The 18,863-nt window shown below is 46.0% G+C and overlaps 1 protein-coding gene across 4 annotated transcripts in view; it reads left to right on the top strand.

Moving 5' to 3' along the window:
* RBM20 (RNA binding motif protein 20) overlaps positions 1–18,863 on the top strand; it is a 199,931-nt gene that overhangs the window by 84,364 nt on the left and 96,704 nt on the right. The window lies entirely within an intron of this gene.

Raw genomic sequence — 18,863 nt, 5'->3', positions numbered from 1 at the left:
TTCAGGATGTGCAACTACTAGAAGGTTGAATGAAAAGAATAAATTATCATATGATTCAGCCTCCAAAGACTCTCTCTTCACTCTAAAGATGCTCAGAACAGCCGGCAGTCACTGACGAGCTCATAAATATGCTGGAGGCATTCGTAAGCTGAGTTTACCATTTGAAGACCAACAGTATGACTAGGTGGGTGGATGTCTTCTAAAAAACAGACAGATGGAGAATTGCCATCAAGAAGGGGTGCATTTATATGCTATCAAATGATCAAGCAGCGCAGTGGCTCCAGGATGATCAAGCGCATCCAAAACTACACTCTGTTGTCAGGTTGTCAGGCATGGATCGGTCTTGGAAGATGAACTGATCGTATCAGCTATGCGTGATATACCATGTGCTCCTAAATCAATTCTCTAGCAAATCAAATTCTCGTATGCAAAGACCAGATGCTCACTACCCTGCACAGGTATGGCCAACACCCTGCTTTGTGCAGAGATGTGCAAGAACAGAATGGATGAGCATCAACATGACAAGGTGTCTAGCAGTGGCGCGCTAGATGGAGAGCATGCTGGTCAAGGCTAACCTCCTTTGGATTACCAGTGCTCAATGTCTTGCCCTTTTAAAAAAAATGTAAGTGCTGCCTCCCTGTGCTAAGGCATAACTTTAAAAAGTTGATCTTTAAACATATTTTCAAATACTTATACAACATATTTTCAAATACTTATCTACATTGTTGCTCTCGGTGTGTCATGTTTGGTACCATTGTGTTTGCAGTTTTTTGAATAATATCTAACTCAGCCCATTTCCGATGACGTATTATCAACATTTCTACCAACTGGAGGACTTGGATTTGACAGGAGGGCGGAAAGGTTCCCCGGCCATACTGAGAGGGGGGTGGCGGTTGAAATTATGATTGTGTCAAACAAATGAAATGACACCACTCTGACCTTTGTGTTACTAACTTGTCCCCGGAATGAGATTTTATTTTCAGATGATGGAAACTGTTTTTCAGTGAATCATGCCAGTGAAAGCTTAAAGTGCAGTGCCCTTTATTAAACGATTTTTTAAAAAGTTGGCAGTAATCACTATGTCTGTTCAGATTTAAAAAAACAATCAACCTGTGGATGCACGGGAGATAGGGAGGCAGTGGAAGAAAACCTCCAATCCCATTTTGTTTCCTAAAATGATCCACATACAGACTTATTTTATCTTGAAACAGGTACTGCAAGCACTGATATTTGTCTGTTGCTAAGCATGTGATAGGCACAATGCAGAAATAAAATCAGATAGGTCATGTGGCGGGTTTTAAGGGTGCGAGCCTCGCACCCCCAAATCCCCCCGGATTGAGCCGGCGGGGTGGGGTGGGGCTCCGCGAACCCACCGCCTTCCAAATGCCCTGTTGCCCCGCCCCCGGGGTTCGCGGGCGAGTCTGGCCTCGGGTGCGATCACCCCTCGTCCCGAGTAGGGCCGAGGGGGCTCAGCGGACCCGGACCTGTAACGTCCCGGGCGGCCCCCGGCCGGGGGCCCGACCGGGGCTCTTGAGCCGTCCCTCTACTCTTTGTCCCCTTGCCTCGTTGCCCCTCTCCGCGGGGAAGGGGAGGGGTGTTGCGTTCGACCGTCGCTGCCTTTTCAGGCTTACGCCGAGGTCGGGTGTGGGGGAGTGGGGGACCCGGGCCCGCCCTCACCACCGGGTCCCAGCCCGAGGCCCTAAGTGAGATGGGTGCTTTAAGGCGCTCCCCTCACGGCAGGCGGGGCTGCCGCCCGAAACTCGCCTGCCCACGGGCGCCAGAACGGCCCCGCCTCGGACTCCTTCCACCCCCGATGCTCCGGCCCCCTGGGCCGGTGCAGGGTCGGGTCACTTACCCCGTCGTAGCCGCCGGGTTCGTCCCAATGCGAGCCTCCAACTGCCGGGGTCGTCTCCTTTGGTCGCCCGGAAAGCCGGGTGCTTGGGGTGTCGGGAAGCCAGGGTGGCTGCCCGCTCGCTTCCCCCTTCTTGGGCGTCCCGGCGCCCCTGTTATGGGCGCAGCCGGGTGACGTCGGGGCCGTCAGCCCCGCCCCCTCCGGCGGATCCCCGCGCGGCTCCGGCCGGAGCGTGCCCGCGGCTTCCGCCCGGGGCGCGAACCGGGGCGCCCGCGCCGGACGCCTCCCGGGCCCCCGGTGCTTCCCCCGTCCCCTCTGGCGCGCGCCCGCCCCCGCCTTTAGCCGCTGCGGGGCCGGCGGCGCCGCGCCGAGCGGCTTCTGGCCGTCCCTGGCCGCCGCTTCCTGCAGGGGCGGGGGGGCCTCCCCCGCCCCTAGTGCGGACCCTGCCGGGTCCGTCACAGGTCACATATCAGAGTCTAAATTAGGGATGTTAAAATGTGTGTAATTACATGCAGGGCAGCAGTTGGCTCCCCAGGAGCTGGTGCGTGCGGGGAGCCAACTCTTAAGCCAGCTGCCTGGGCATACCGGCTCCTGTCTGCCACCCTGGGAACTGATGCTCGCAAGGAGCTGCCTTTTAAGCTGTCTCCTTGTATGTACCAGTTCCCATTTGTCTCCCTGCCTCTGCTGCTGCCCCTGTATCACAGGCAGCAGCCCACTTGTTTGCCACTCCCCTCCCCCGCTGCTGCCTCTGATACAGAGGCAGCAGCGCAGGGCAGTAGTGCGGGGCAGTAGGCAGCTCCCTGCGCATACTGGGAGCCTGCATCTAACTGTGAACCACTTATATGGTTACACTTGCACATTCCAGGTCTAAATAAGTATTATGTAAAGGAGTGGAGGAAGGAACGGACCTAGAATTTTATCTATCTATCTATCTATCTATCTATCTATCTATCTATCTATCTATCTATCTATCTATCTGGCTGAAATGTCTAGCTGATAAGTGTGGCTATCTCTATGGTTAAATGCAACCACTGTTCAACAGCAATTAAGACGCCCCCCAATTTTGCAAGTTATTCTGCAGATAGGTTTGTTTCATTTTGTAGATAACTTATCCACTCTCATCAGGAACTTTCCTTTGCTGTCTTGGCACCGTTTGCATAACTGGCACTTTCCGCTTGGAGATTTGAGCAGCCATAGAGAGCTTGTAAATCTCTTCAGTCAGCACTTCACTTGTGCATTTCTGTGGGCACAAGGATTAAAATTCATAGTTGAGCCACACCCTGGATGTCTTTGGTGTAATATTTGTGAGGAAGCTTTATGAGTGAGGGGAAAGGGTTAACTGCACATCTGCTGAGCGGTAATAAACAGTTGTCACTGGTAATAAATTATCCCAACTGCAGGTGGTCTGTGGTACTGACAAAATACTGGCTGTATGACTGTTAACATGACCTATGTCCAAGCTAGTAAACACTTTACTTGCATCTCTGTGCCATGTTGTCTAAAAATAGCCAGCGACCCTGACGAAGTCTACTTTAAAGATTTCTTTGGTATCTGAGTAAAAATGTTACCTTCTGTAATGCGACGCCTGGAGCATGAGAGAGATGCAAACAGCGAAATAGACAAAATGAATGTGAAGTGTGAAGGAAGGCAGGTAGCACACCAGTGGCAGAAGTTGCAATCCAATTTTTTGAAAGATCATATGCTAAAATTCTGGCTGTGCAATGCAGGAGGCAAAGAAACAATTATTTCCCTCCACTGAACTATCACAGTTCATACCTTTATTCCCCTGTCATGCTCCATTCGCTTTCAGACTTCAAGCTCAGCAGTCATTGCCTCTCTTGTGTGGAGAAATGTGTCTCACTCCAGTTCTAGGCTGCACTGTGAATTTCCCAGCAGAGCAAAGTGCCTAAAGAGACCTCCTTTGGTTTTCTCCTCAGAGCCTATAAACAACGTAATCACCCGCTGGTATAGGTTAACACAGAGCCCTTTCCATGCAAGCACATTTATTCTTAAGGTGAAAGCATGACAGAGAAACAATAAAAGAATTGACAGGCATGCTAAGAAGCTTATCAGAATAACTCCAGTTCAACAAGACCTCTTACCGACACTACAGAGGGGTTTTTCTGTGGTAACAAGTCCATGGCAGCTATTAGCTCAGAACAAGCACACTCATGAATCTGTGGTGATCCACAGAGACTGTGAGTAGGTAATCAACCAATTATCCCCTTCTCAGGGCAAAACTTCAAAAAGTTGGATCTTTGCATAACCAGAGATGGTCATTTGCATTCACTGGCCCCAGGTATTTCCCAGGAAGTTGACTTAACTTTGTTTGTCCAGCACATGGTTTAAAATAGTCCTTTGAAGCTCATGACCCTTTCCAAAATTTACACTGGTCACATCTCTCTCCAGAGATATTACATGCAACCCCTCAATAATAAATAAACTTTGCATTTTTAATTCAGTGGACTCTTAAGACACTTAAACTTAATTCAGTGAAGTTTAAATTAATTCAGTTATGTTTCTCAAAGATATTACAGGAAAATGTCATATCTGTTACATGTAGCATCTGTAAAATCTCTAATATTTGGGTTGTCTGCTTGCTTAATTTGTTTCCTGCATATAAATTAGTCTTATGCTGCTGGGTGGGTGGTTATTGTTATGTGATCATGCTATGTAATTAACTTTTACAATGCCTAACCTGTTGCATTGTTGTTGTTTTTTTACTTCAAAGAAATAAAATGAAAAGGCAATTCATTGTAGTCCTTGGCCTAGTCATAGATCAATTTTTCTAAATTATTTATCATTTTTGTTGCCATTTTGAAGCCAGGTGTGTTTACTTGAAGAAGGCCTGCTATAAGATATATAGCAGAATATGCTGCAAGATAGGCATTAATGAGCTGCTCTGTGATCTGTGTAGGGAAAAATCACGGTCTGGTGACTAGATTCAAAATGCTTGGGGTGAGTCACGTAATTTCTGTGTGCCTCAGTTTTTCTCAGCTGTGCAGTGTATGTTATAATACAGATTAAACCTCTAAAACCTGGGTTTCTCTGGTCCAGCAACATCCGTGGTCTGGCAGGATCACAGATATTGCTGGATCAGAGAGCCCCAGCTGGCCAGTTTCTGGTGCTGGACTACTGAGGAGCACAGCCCCAGTTGGGAGCGCAGCCCTGCCTGGGCCAGCACACAGGGAAGTGGAGGCCCGGCCGGAGGCAGCAGGGCTAGTGGCTGGGAGAGCAGTCCAGACTGGCGCTCGCAGTGCTGAGGAGCACAGCCCCAGCCCAGGCAGAAGTGCAGCCCCTGCAGGACTGGGGGCAGTGGGGCTGGTGGTAGGGAGCAGGGCTGCGAGGCGAGCCTTGACCTCCCCTAGTCCAGCAAACTCTGTGATTGGGTGCCGGATCAGGGAGGTCCTGTCACAAGAGGGCGCTGTTGTATGGTTGATCAGGCCACATGACAGGGCATTTGATTAGTGTCACAGAACAATAGATCCACAGTAGCCCAAATATACCTTTAATAAGTTTTATTACCAGCAATTTAGGAGCAGTTTAAAAGCATTATTTAAATCTAGTAATTAGTAATTAAAAGGCAGGTTAAAAGCAATGTTTAAATTGAATAGTTAACAGTTTAAGTTTAATCCTTAACCCAATTTAGCAGCGTAATACACACACACACACACACATACACACACATACTTTCACAAACACATTTACACATACCACTCACCCTCTGGGGCTGGCCAAATCCCAGGTAATGTTGATTAATTTAGTTGAGGTGGAAGTCCGATGTGCACGTCACCCCTATATGCCAAATTGATGGACTCCAATCCATAAGGCAAAATGGTGTGGTATATATCCCCTTGGCAAGGGACAGTTCGAGTAGGGATGATATCCGATGATCTTACCACCTGCGGGTGTGCTTACAACCGATTTTGGAACATTTTGCTTACAACACCCAATTTTGCGCGCCTCGCCACAAGCGATAAGCAACGGAGTGTCCTTGGTCGAGTTCTTCCCTCGCTGAATCCTCTTATTTGGGAACTTTGCCTCCTTTGTGCAGTTTTGCTTCTTTTAGCATACACGGTCTTTTTTTACACAGTCCTTTTTCTTAAAGTGATAAACAAGTTCATAATCCACCGGGGCACTGACTTAGACCCTAGTATGGCCTCTCTTCAGCTCACTTACTGTTAATTCACTCATGCCAACTATTCACACCACCCATGATTCGTGACAGTCCCACCTATCCTGGACTATAATACTAAAGAACTCAGAGCTGTCCTGTACAACAAAATTAAGGGATATTATCAGAGTACTTTTGTAATTCTTAGAACAAAGGTGCTATAGAAATCTGAAATATCACAAATTGTGAGGGTAGTCCTAGCACTGCAGACTGTTTTATGTGGGAGAGCTGATTGCAGATTGAAAGCCCAGCTTCTCATGAACTAGACAACAAGAGGGTGGGAGTGCTGCAAAATTTCACATTACTTAATAAGAACCCCCAACTTTGCTTTAAGTGCCTGTAAGTGATAGAGAGGTGCAGAGTATTTTTATTGATTGTGTATGGCCTCTTTGTAAAGTGTTCTGACGGTGTTTCCAGGATGACAGGAGTAATTTGTGGTAGTTGTTAAGGACACCACTGAAGGGGCAAACAGCCACTGTTAGGTATATGAGGGAAGCAAAAGAAGAAAAAGTTCCAAAATCCCACCTGGGAAAAAAGTGTGTTTCCCAGCAGTATTTCTTTTCCTGTGGAATTTTTGGTTATGAATCGATAACGCTCAACATGCACAGAGTTCTCTAGCCATGGTGTCCTTAGTCCAAAGGTTCAGTTGCTGATAGAATTATACCAGGTTCATTTCAGCAGCTGGTGAAAACTTCTCAGCCGCACTGTCCCCTTTAATGAACGATCATGTGATACACATGGTCAATAGTTGTTGACAGGTATGTGGGCCAGTGCCCTGTATCTTGCAGCAATCTACACATGCCTATGTCTGCAGTTCCTGAGCCACTAGATTATAAAGTCACGAGACACAACAAATGTTTCTTTGGGCACAGGTTGGTCTGAATGTTTTGCACCTTCTATCCCAAAAGCCTCTGCACCCAGGAATAGTCCCATTAAGGTCAACGGGACTGTTTTGCTCGGGCATAATTACCCATGTGCATAGGTGTTTGCAGAATCACATCCCAAGTGTTGAATTCTTAATGGAAGCTGTGAATGGCTCGGAACAAACATAGGAGAGAAACACACTGGCTATGTCTAGACTGGCATGATTTTCCGCAAATGCTTTTAACGGAAAAGTTTTTCCGTTAAAAGCATTTGCAGAAAAGAGCGTCTAGATTGGCAGGACACTTTTGCACAAAAGCACTTTTTGCGGAAAAGTGTCTGTGCCAATCTAAATGCGATTTTGCGCAAGAAAGCCCCGATTGCCATTTTCACCATCGGGGCTTTTTTGCGCAAAACAGTTTTTAGCTGTCTACACTGGCCCTCTTGCGCAAATATATTTGCGCAAGAGGGCTTTTTTCCCGAACGGGAACAGCATAGTATTTGCGCAAGAACACTGACAATCTTACATTAGATCGTCAGTGTTCTTGCACAAATTCAAGCGGCCAGTGTGGACAGCTGGCAAGTTTTTCCAGAAAAGCAGCTGCTTTTGTGGAAAAACTTGCCAGTCTAGATTCAGCCATTATGTTTCTATTGTAGTGCTTGGTTTTCCATTAGGGGGTCACTTGTACTTCCATCATCACAAATGTAGTGCTACAGATTAACATGCATGTTTGCTGTTCCTTTAGCTGCTTTATATAGTGGGAATGGTGTGAATGGGAACAAGTTATTTGTATTCGCACAATCTGGAGATTGTGCTTTTAGAATGCACGGAATTAACCTTCCCTAAAACACTCCACCGCTTGCAAACAATCACCGGCTGTGCTGCTTGTGTGTCCAGTTCCATTCCAAATCTTGCTGACGCCTCCTTGATTCTTGGGAAACTAACAAGGCGAGATGTGTAACTTTTACAGTGTGAATTGCATAGGGGCAAGTGACTCCCCTTTTGCGTCTGTTTCTATGAAAGGTTTGCTACGCCAGGTTATTTATATCCTGCACGTATGGCCAAATATGTGATGTAATTTCCTAAACTGTGGCCTCATGACTAGTTGCTAATGTTATTCTGTTTCACAAATAGCATGAATGAAATACAAACTTCACACATCTAAAAGATAACTGTCTGCCTGCCTCTTCCACCTGTCACCCTGCTGTGCCCATATTCAGCGCTGCTCCCATGGCTGGATTTTTAGTTCACATGGCTAATTGTTACTACACTTGGCCAATTTTTATGTGTATCAAGTTTTCAGAAATACAAAGTACCTTTATCTGAGCTGCACAGATCTCCCACGAGCACTAGGCTTAAATACATCTCACATCATGCTCTTATTTTTTTTGTCTAAGTGCCCTGTGTTGCCTGAACAAAGGAAGGCAATTTTAAATCCACTTGCCCTTGGAAACCCCCCCCCCCCGCCGTAATTTTATGGTGTATTGCTGAGTGGCGTGTGCACAGCAGGCCACGCTGATTGGTAACACCAGGTTTTCCCGGGAAGCCTGTGGGATTGACAGCCACAGCTTGATCATGCCAACAGATGGAAATCTGCTGTATCTGCAAGCGATCACGCCTGGCAGGCTTTCAGGCTGCAGCAATGTGAACACCCGTCATGGAGCACGGCTGAGTCTAGGAGGCCAATGCCCAGGTCCTTGCCCTGTTGAGATTTGGAAGAATTAATTAAACATTCTCCCCTCAAAGTTTATCTAATATTATTGTATCAGGTGGCTGATCTGGTATGACCTGTTTACACAGAAACGAGTTTACGAATCAGTACAATTGTGAGGTAAGGTAGGGGACTCGATATACTCTCTTCTTTCTCACTTGCTTTCCCCCTCTTGAATGAATCCCATACAGTGGCCCTTATTCTCAGTGGGTGCCAAGCATGGGCAGTGGGGGATCCCATGGCTTGGGGAGGCAAGCCTCCCACAGCCCCGCCCACCAGATCCCAGGCCTCTCCCTCACTTTGGCTGCTGCTGGCCCTTGTCCCTCCCTGACCCAGGGTAGCACCCCCAGCCTTCCCCGTCCCTGGACTTGCAGAGAGTCAGCTGGCAGCCTGGCCCCAGCCTGCCTCAGAGTTCTGGAGAGCCGGCGAGCGACGTGGCCGCAGCCTCTCCCAGCTCTGGAGAGCCGGTGGGTGGCACAGCACCAGATCTGAAGGTTTGGAGAGAGCTGGCCAGTCCTGAGCCACCTGCCCCCTGACCTGCAAAGCCCCCCCTGCAGCTGAGCCACCTGCCCAGTGCTGGATGGCCGGAGTGGTCCCAGCACCCGGTAGAGCATGGGTGGGGGTAGGTGAGGCAGTGTGGGAAGGCGAAACCTTCCCTGCCTATGATACTTACTGCCCATGGCGCCACACCTGCTACTCATCCACTTTATATACATCTAGCTATTAGCCAGTAAAGTCCTGCCCTTCCTGGTGTGGCTTTTCTGAAACCTCTGCTATCTTCTTATGTGACATGGTGTGGATTCAGGGGAGAAGGGCTAGTTCAGGGGCAGTATTTCCAGGCATAGGAATTGTGATTTGATTCCACCTCCTAGGATCCACAGATCTACCATCTTCCTTGACACAATATCCCCATAGCCAATGGGTTTCAACCCTGGAAGTACATCGAGGTCTTCCCGGGGGTATATCACCTCAGCTAGCTATTTGCCTGGTTTTACAATCGGCTACATGAAAAGCAGTAGCAACGCCAGTACAAACTAAAATTTCATACAGGCAATGACTTGTTTATATTGCTCTCTATACTATACACTGAAATATAAGTACAAGATTTATATTCTAGTTGATTTCTTTTATAATTATGTGATAAAATGAAAGAGGAAGCAATTTTTCAGTCATAGTGTGCTGTGACACGGGTATTTTTGTGTCTGATTTTGTAAGCAAATAGTTTTTAGGTGAGGTGAAACCTGGTACATGAGAACAATCGGACTCCTGAAAGTCGTCTGCAAAGGTTGAGAGCCACAAACTTTCACCTCACTAAGGAACCTGGCTGATTCTGCAGACCTAAAGTCTTGCAAGACAAGCCGCTATCCTAGTAACTGATACAGAATCTGAAATTCTGGTGCAAGGGTGTTGATTGTTTCAACTGCTTTTCATTGTCTTGTGGAGGCCGTTGTTCTTGGCACAAACATGTCATTCACACATATGTCATCATTTACCAGAAATAGTGTGAGAAGCAAAATCTTTGTCACATGAGTGATTGCTTAAAGCTTGGCAAACACACATGCAACATACATTTCAACAGCTCACCCTAGCTGGGAGTTGCTAAGATTTTCTTGACTCTGTATTTCCATTTATTACAATGAACACTTGGGACATGTCAAACAAACAAACAAAACAAGAGATTTTACTCAAAATGGAGCCATGTGAATGGGTTCCAATAAAGTTTTATTTTGCACAGGATGTGACTACTGTATAAGTGCTATAGCTACCCCGCTGCTCTGTAGACACTTGCTACAACAGCAAAAAGGGTCTTTCCATCCCTATAATAAATCCACCCCCTCAAGAGGTGATAGCTAAGTTGACAGAATTCTTTCATCTCACTAGCAGTGTCTACACCAGGGCTTAGGTCAGATTAACTCTGTTACTTGGCGGAGATAGTGAACTTTTCAAATCCTTGAGCAATGTAACTAGGTCAACCTCAAATGTAGGTGTAGACCAGATCATAGTCTCTCATAAAAACTGTATCCCAGAATGCCTTGGGGGAGTCAAGCACAGTTATGGGGTCAGCATTTGCTTTTTTTTAAAAATTTGGAGATGTATATGCGCAAGTGATTTTTTTTTCCATCTGACATATGGGGAGCAGAGCTGAATCAGGCATTGAGAGAGGGGAATTTGGAAGGCTGTTCTAGATCAGAAATTGTATCTCTGGACTCTCTTTCACCAATAGTGGAGAAATTATGCCTAAGGGAAAGAGAGGACCCTGATGCTGGTTATGTGGCATGGACAGCAGAGAGATGTAGACGGAACCTAATGCACTTCTTGGATTTCTTTGGCTGCTGCCAGCAGAACACTATGCTACTCCTGCAAGTATCTTGAAAATTATTCCCTATCTTATTTTTAATTTCAAGCAATAATTAGTCTTTTCACTTGCTATTCCATCAAAGTTTTCTCTCTCTGCTCATTCCAAATCTTCCAGAACTGATAAGGCTTCTCCTCTCCTTTACATTCTGAACAAACTTTTTCTAAGTTTTTACCCCTTTTCCAGCACCTCTCAGTTAAAACCCAAATGCTTCAAGGAGCATGCAAGCACTGAGATTCAGGATTACAGAAGTAAACACTGCATCCTGTGGCACCTTAAAAATGCATCTGATGAAGTTGGTCGTTACCCACGAAAGCTTATGCCCCAATATATCTGTTAGTCTTCAAGGCACCACCAGGCTCCTCATTGTTTTTGCTCATATGGACTGACATGGCTACCCCACTGATAAAAGCAAATGGTGTGAGCCATATTTTAAATGATTATGATTTAGTTTGTTTATTTGCACTAGCAGACACATTTCAAACATTTAAGAAAGGACAATCTTTGTTTTTAGGAGCTCACAATCTGTAACTGGAATATTATAACCTGTTTAGAAATAAGGTGGGTAAAGGAGCCTTGTGGGTGGCAGGGATAGGCAGGGCACTGTACATTTAAGAAACTATTGGCTGTTTTAGAGTTATTGATAACTCGGGGCTTATCTCCACAACACTGGGGATTGACTCTAGCCATCGATTTACCACTAGCCGTCGATTTATCATAGCTGTTTAGACATGATAAATCAATCTCCGAGTGCTCACCCATCAACACCGGTACTCCAGTAGGATGAGAAGAGTAGCCAGCGTCGATGGGAGAGCAGCCCCCACCTATCTTACTGCACACAAGATGCTGTGGTAAGTATGTGGACTTCAGCTACACTATTTGCATATGTGAAGTCATGTAGATTAGATTGACGGAGGGAATTAGTGAAGACCTGTGCTAACTAGCAAAGCCCAGGAGAAATGTACTGTTTATAGGTCATCAAATCAAACCACAGAAGAGGGTAAGTTTCTGCTTATGTGCCTGTCCAGGCCTGTACGTGAGGGAGAGTGTGTGCGAAGAGTGTGACTGCACCCCTCCCATGGCCTCCCGGTAAGCGTGAGGCAGAGGCAGTACATTGCCCCAGCCTCACTCCCCAGTGCTCCAGCTGAGGGGGGAAGGCAGGAGTGGTATGTCCCAGCCTCCTTCCCCCGTGCTCTGGCCGGCCAGGGCAAGGTTGGGGCTGATTTCCCCACCTCCTCTTCCAGAAGTGAGGCTGGGGGCAGGGCTCGGTCCCGGGGGCAGGGCAGCCACCAGCCCCTCCCATGGCTTGTACTCCCCCACACAGAAATTCCTGCATACGGGTCTGTTGTCTGTAAGGTGTGGAAAGAAAAATGTGCTGACATTTGAGACTCCAGTTTGGGAGGTGTGTGCTGAACATCCCATGCAAGCAATAGTAAAACATTAGTAAAGTTTTTAAAAATTACAGAAAATGTTTTCACCCAGGGAGTGCCGGTAGGAGACCTGCATGGTCTCCCCCACCTCTCACTCCTAGCCAGTCCCCGGGTGAAGCCAGCAGTTGGGGTGTGCACCCACACAAACTCCAGGCTGACGTCAGGAGAAGCCAGCAGCTAGGGTGCTCAGCCCTACCCACTCTCCGAGCTGGAGATCTGGGCAATGCCAGGTAAGTCTTCTAGTCTATATTTGAGAGAGATTTTGTCTGTCTGTCTGTCTGTTCAATAACTTCTCCTTAACAGTAGGACCTAGGACCACCAAATTCGATGTTCTTCTCATCATAACCTAAAGCAAGGTCAGGGTTTGGTTGTGCCAGGACAATGGGATGTGTCTGGAATGGGATTGCTTCTCATCAAACCACACAGAAAAGAGACACAATCACCAGGCAGGTGAAAGGGGTTGCAGGCAACACTCTCCCCTCTCGGACTGCCCGAGCCCCAAGCCTCCCACCTCCCAGGTGCCCTTTAAGGAGGATGGGAGGGGAGGGCTGAAGCTCCCCCCTGCAATCCATATGGGGATATTGATGGCTATTCTCCTTCATCGGGATGCAAGGGGAAAGTGCAGAATTTGCTGCATTCCTCATTCTGGTTGGAGAGGGCAAGCGAGGAAGGCAGGCCACACCTACTGAATCAGGGACTGGGCTGTAGAAAGCAGTGACTCAGGAAAGGATTAGAGATTCAAAGGGGGCAAGCAACTTGATATGAGCTCACCATGCAATGCTGTAGTTAAAATGGCTAATGTGACCCAAAGCAGGGCTACTCAACTTTGGAAGCCCCAGAGGCCACAATGATACTCACAGCACATGCCAAGGGCCGCAATTTAAGTGTGGATGCATGTACATGCAAATATATATGCAAATAGTTTCTTTCACACTGATGGGCCTGAATAAAAAGATTAAAGCAAGACTACACAACACACAGGCCCCGTTTAAGTCAATTCTGCTGATATTAATAAAATGCAATATTTACTCAAATTCCACCCATATGACAGCACCTTTAATGCGCAATGACAGTCCAGGAATTTAACTACTAAAATGCATTTCAACAGAATACCATTATACTGACTGCTTTTTTGTTCTGGCCCCCACCTGTGGGCCACGTGTTGGGCCCCACGTAAACCCAGACCGCACCACGGGCCACAAACAAATGGGCCGCGGGTCACATGTGTCCCACGGGCCGCATGTTGAGTAGCCCTGCCCTAAAGCATACAAAGGGAGGAGTAGTGAGTAGGAGAAGGGAGGGGAATATACCACTGTGTGTGTCACTGGTGGAAGTGAAACTGGAATCCTGCTTCCACTTCTGGTGTCCATGTTTTAAAAAAAAGATTGAAGAAATGTAGGGAATGCCAGAAAAAGCCACAAAAATTAATGGAAGGCTCAAGGCAAGGTTCTAGAGAGAAAAATGTGGAGCTCCATCTGTTTATTGAAAAGAAGACTGAGAGCTGACTTGATCTGAGTGTGTAGATACTTCTCGGGGAGAAAATACTGGGTAGTAAAGGGCTCTTTAATTTAGTGGAGAAAGGCATAGGAAGAATCAGTGGCTGGTCGCTGAAGCTTGGTTAATTCAAATTAGAAATAGGGCACACATTTTAAAGAGGGAAGGTGATTAACCATTGACGCAAACTAACAAGGGAAGTGGTGGAATCTCCATCTTTTTTGCTGTCTTCATATCAAGACTGGATGCCTTCCTGGAAGATCTGCTGTAGCCAAACACAAGTTATTAGGCTCAACAGCAAGTTAATAGGGTGAAATGTAATGGGCTGTGATATACAGGGGGCCAGATTATATGATCTCATAGTTCCTTCTGGCCTTGAACTCTGTGAGTGACAGCAACAGGGGTCAAAATGGAGCTTGACAAGGAAAGCAAAGCAAAGCACACAGAGGCAGAGTTCTGTAAAACTTTGAAGATAGCAACAAGAAATTTAAATTTGGCATGATATTGGCTAGGAAGACAATGAAGGGATTAAAAAAAGGGAAAGGCAAGGACTCATTTCCAATTGCTTTTCCATGTAGGCAACTCTATCCCACTTTATACACACGTGTACTCCAGTGTCTTGGTGCTGTATCTATTTCACACCCAACGCATACTTGATCACCAGTTGTCTTTTACAGAATTAAATACAGGTGGAACCTCTCTAGTCCAGAACTCTCTGGTCCAGAAACATCAGTTATCAAGAATGATTTTAGTTAGCCAGATGTTCACTTATCATAGAATCCTAGGGCTGGAAGAGACCTCAGGAGGTAATCAAGTCCAGCTCCCTGCCCAAAGCAGGACCAATCCCAACTAAATCATTCCAGCCAGGGATTTGTCAAGACGAAACTTAAAAACCTCTAGGGATGGAGATTCCACCACCTCCCTAGGTAACCCGTTCCAATGCTTTACCACCCTCCTAGGGAAATAGTTTTTCCTAATATCCAACCTAGACCTCCCCCACTTATAACTGGAGACCATTGCTCCTTGTTCTGCCATCCCTCATTACTGAGAATACCTTCTCTCCATCCTCTTTAGAACCTCCCTTTAGGAAGTTGAAGGCTGCTATCAAATCCCCCCTCACTCTTCTCTTTTGCAGACTAAATGAGCCCAAATCCCTCAGCCTCTCCTCATCGATCATGTACTCCAGCCCCCTAATCATTTTGGTTGCCTTCCGCCGGACTCTCTCCAATGTGTCCACATCCTTTCTGTAGTGGGGGAGCCCAGAATTGGACAAAGTACTCCAGGTGTGGTCTCTCCTATGCTGAATAAAGGGGAATAATAACTTCTCTAGATCTGCTGGCAATGCTCCTCCTAATGCACCCTAATATGACATTAGCCTTCTTGGCTACCAGGGCACACTGTTGACTCATATCCAGCTTCATATCCACTGTAATCCAGTCAGTCCCCGGCCTGTAACAATGCTTGGGATTCATCTGTCTCAAGTGCAGGACTCTGCACTTCTCTTTGTTGAACCTCGTCAGATTTCTTTTGGCCCAATCCTCTAATTTGTTTAGGTCCTTCTGGATCCAATCCCTGCCTTCCAATGTATCTACCTCTCTCCCTAGCTTAGTGTCATCCACAAGTTGCTGAGGGTGCAATCCATCCCCTCATCCAGGTCATTATTAAAGATGTTGAACAAAACCAGCCCTAGAACCGATCCTTGGGGCTCTCCACTTGAAACCGACCGCCAACCAAACATCGATCCATTGCTCACTACCTGTTAGGCCCGACAATCTAGGCAGCTTTCTCTACACCTTGCAGTCCATTTATCCAATTCATACTTCCTTAACTTAACTTGCTGGCAAGAATATTGTGGGAGATCGTATCAATAGCTTTGTTAAAGTCAAAGTATATCACATCCATCAAGGTATATCAAATCATGGGTGTGGCCAAGTTTCCCCAGTCCCATAAAGTTTGTTTACAGCCACCAGTCCTGGCTCTCAGTGTTCTATGCTGTTAGTTAGCTCTAATTTACCCCACATGTCTTCTAAGAGCCCAGTAAAGTGTTGGAAATGCTGCTAAACAATATTGACCTCCCGTGGTCTGGAAAATTTTCTGTTCAGAACCAGTCAGGTCCTGAGGGTTCTGGAGTAGAGGTTCAGCCTGTACATACTTGACATTTCTTTGCATAATATGGTACCTGTTCTGAGTAACTAGATCAGGATTAAAGTCAAGCCAGATAAACAGAGGTAGTTTTTTTTTCTTGCCAACAAAAATGAGTTGGGTTGGGAATGTTGAGCTATATGACAAGATTCGTGTGAACTTATCTTTAAACTCTGAGAGCGCGACTAACATGCAATGATTTGTTGATACTATTAATAGAATTACCCTCACACACCATCTAGCGCCCTGGCAGTGGGCATAATAATAAAGGTCACAGAGTCTGTGGGTGTCTGTGGATAATGAGAATTCACTTGCTTCTGAGTGCTGGATGCTTGTCTGTAATTTCATATCAGTCTACAAATCTTGAGGTGCTTTTAGATCAAGTGCACCGGGAAAGTGAACATCACATCAGCACTGGATGAGACTCAGCTGTTGCTTGCTGCATTTGCTATTGAAGACCCCGTAGCTTAATGGACTGTGAAGAGGTGTTTACTTATCTCATTCTGCAAGATTATCTCCTCTAAACTGAGGGTGTGGACGTACCACCACCGCTTTTGCCTTTTCCAAACACTTTCTCCCAAACGCTAGAGAAAATTTTGATGCAAAGCAAACATGCTGCCTCTCTTCAGTGCTATAGATGCAGAACCTCATTTAACTCATCCTGACTGAGACCTCAGTCCAGCACAGAACATAAGCGTTGCTTAAAGTTAAGCTCTTGAGAAGTCTCGCTGTCTTCAGTGGGATTCTGATGTGCTGGCTGAAGACCTGAGAGAATTAAAAAGTTAGCAAGTTAATGCAATGAGGGTGGGTCTTATGATGATTAGACTGTACCACAGACATTTTCATTATTTTTAATTGTTTTAATGATTTATAACAACACTTACAATAGGTGGAGTGAAGAGGGAGGCTGACATCTTTGCCAGGCCACTGGGCAAGTTGGGGGGCGGCTCTGTGTTCCTTGAAGGGGCGGGGCCTTGGGAAGAAGGAGCAGAGCTAGGGGCAGCTAGCCCTCAGCTCTGCCTGGAGTGTACCACGCTGGCTCCTCCCACCCCTCAGCCAGCCCTGACAGCTGCCTGCAGTGCACCATGCGGCACTCCCGCGACAATTTAAAGGGCCTGGGACACCAGCCACTGCTACAACCCCAGGCCCTTTTGAATGGCTGGGCCCCATGGCAACTACCCCTTTTGCCTCCTTGTTGGGTGGTCCTGGGAGTGAATATTCTGTGATGGCTTTTCTAAAAGCTCAGAAATGGAGCCTATGCTGCCACTTTACCTCATTGCAACTTTCTGGCTTAGAGTTATGAAAACAAACAAACAGACCCTGAGCACAGCAAGTTATAGCACTGTAAGGCGCCATTGTGTGAACCAGGCTACATACAGAGCTTTCTCCCTGAGCTCCCCCTGTGGCCACACTGCCACGTTAAAGCGCTGTTGCCTTTAATCTGAGACGTGTAGACAAAGCCTTAGGCTGCTGAAGGTATTGCTCCCGTGGGTTTAGGAAGAGTATGTTCAGCTGCTCGTCACGGTCATAGCAAGACCATATTTGCGGACTGGCTCCTGCTTAAATCATAGACTTTTATGAGAACAGAGTTGAGCCCTATATGTGTGCGTAACAATACCCATATTGGCATTAATTTAGATTAGTCATATTTCTCATGATTGGTTTCACCTACACTAAACATCTACCTCCTCATCTAGGGTGTAAAATATATATACATGTACACATACTATGTATGTTATAATGTGTGTGCGCATACATGTCAAATTTTTGGTTATAACGTGCATAGTGTGGAAGTGTATTTATAAATATGATATATCTGCAGCTGTTAACCACGTGATAAATTGCAGTGTTGCATAAGTAAGCATAAACGGTTCCTTTTACGTTCTCTCTCCCATTTCTTTAACTTGGTAAAACATTTCTTTTTTTTCTCGTGGTTCTTCATGGATTTTATGCTAGTCTCTGCAGCAAAGCAAGTTCTATGGAGAAAGTGTGTCCATGAATATAGTTAATCCAGGATACCTGTAGTTGGAGAAGACTTTGCCAGAAACAAGGGACCAACTTCGCCCCTGGCATAAAAGGTGTAACTCCCTTCAAGCTGTGGCCATTTTCACTAACAATTAATTTGGCAAAACATCTGAGCTAGCAAATTCTTGTTCATTCTGGGTCTGATCCAAAGCCCCTTAAAGTCAGTGGAAGTAGGCCCCTCAACTTTCAGTGTTCTGGATCAGGCCCTTAATTAAGTGTATAATTTCTCAATTCAATGTCAAGGGCAAAATAAGAAAACCCCTAATAATACTGTACCACACTGCATGTGACCTGCAAATTAATAGAGGTCTAAAGTCTCTGGCTGTGTCAAACACTTAACTGAGAGCACAGATACTGTGTATATTTGTAAAATCCCTGACGCTGAGTATTTTGAGAGTTGGAAACAAAATCTTTTGGCAGCAAATACTAAAGAGCACGCACTTGAGACCTTAAGTATGCAAAATTCACAACTTTGCAAAGGCTTGGGAAGAGTGGGAGGCACATTTTTTGCAGCAGAAACACCAGGGCAGTTTGAAATCGTCTGTTCAAATTGCGGTCCAAGTCACACACAACTGTAACTTGTTTCTCCCTTTTTGTAATGTTGTTTGACATACTGTCACCAACCCTAAGCAAGTTTTTTCTCCTTGCACTGTGTGTGTCAACACATTTACAGCTGTGATAAACAATCTTTCTGTTTTAAATTTCATACATTTTTGGATTATGTTACACTGAAATAAGCTGGTCTTCATCTGGTATTTTTTAAACTGCACATACATGGAAATGCTTGGCCCTATTATAAGATCAAGAACAACCAAAT

Source organism: Pelodiscus sinensis, chromosome 8 (genome assembly GCF_049634645.1).
Source record: "Pelodiscus sinensis isolate JC-2024 chromosome 8, ASM4963464v1, whole genome shotgun sequence".
In the NCBI taxonomy this organism is placed as follows: domain Eukaryota; kingdom Metazoa; phylum Chordata; order Testudines; family Trionychidae; genus Pelodiscus; species Pelodiscus sinensis.
The sequence above is the reverse complement of the archived record's forward strand: the minus strand, read 5'-3'. Positions and strand labels throughout refer to the sequence as shown.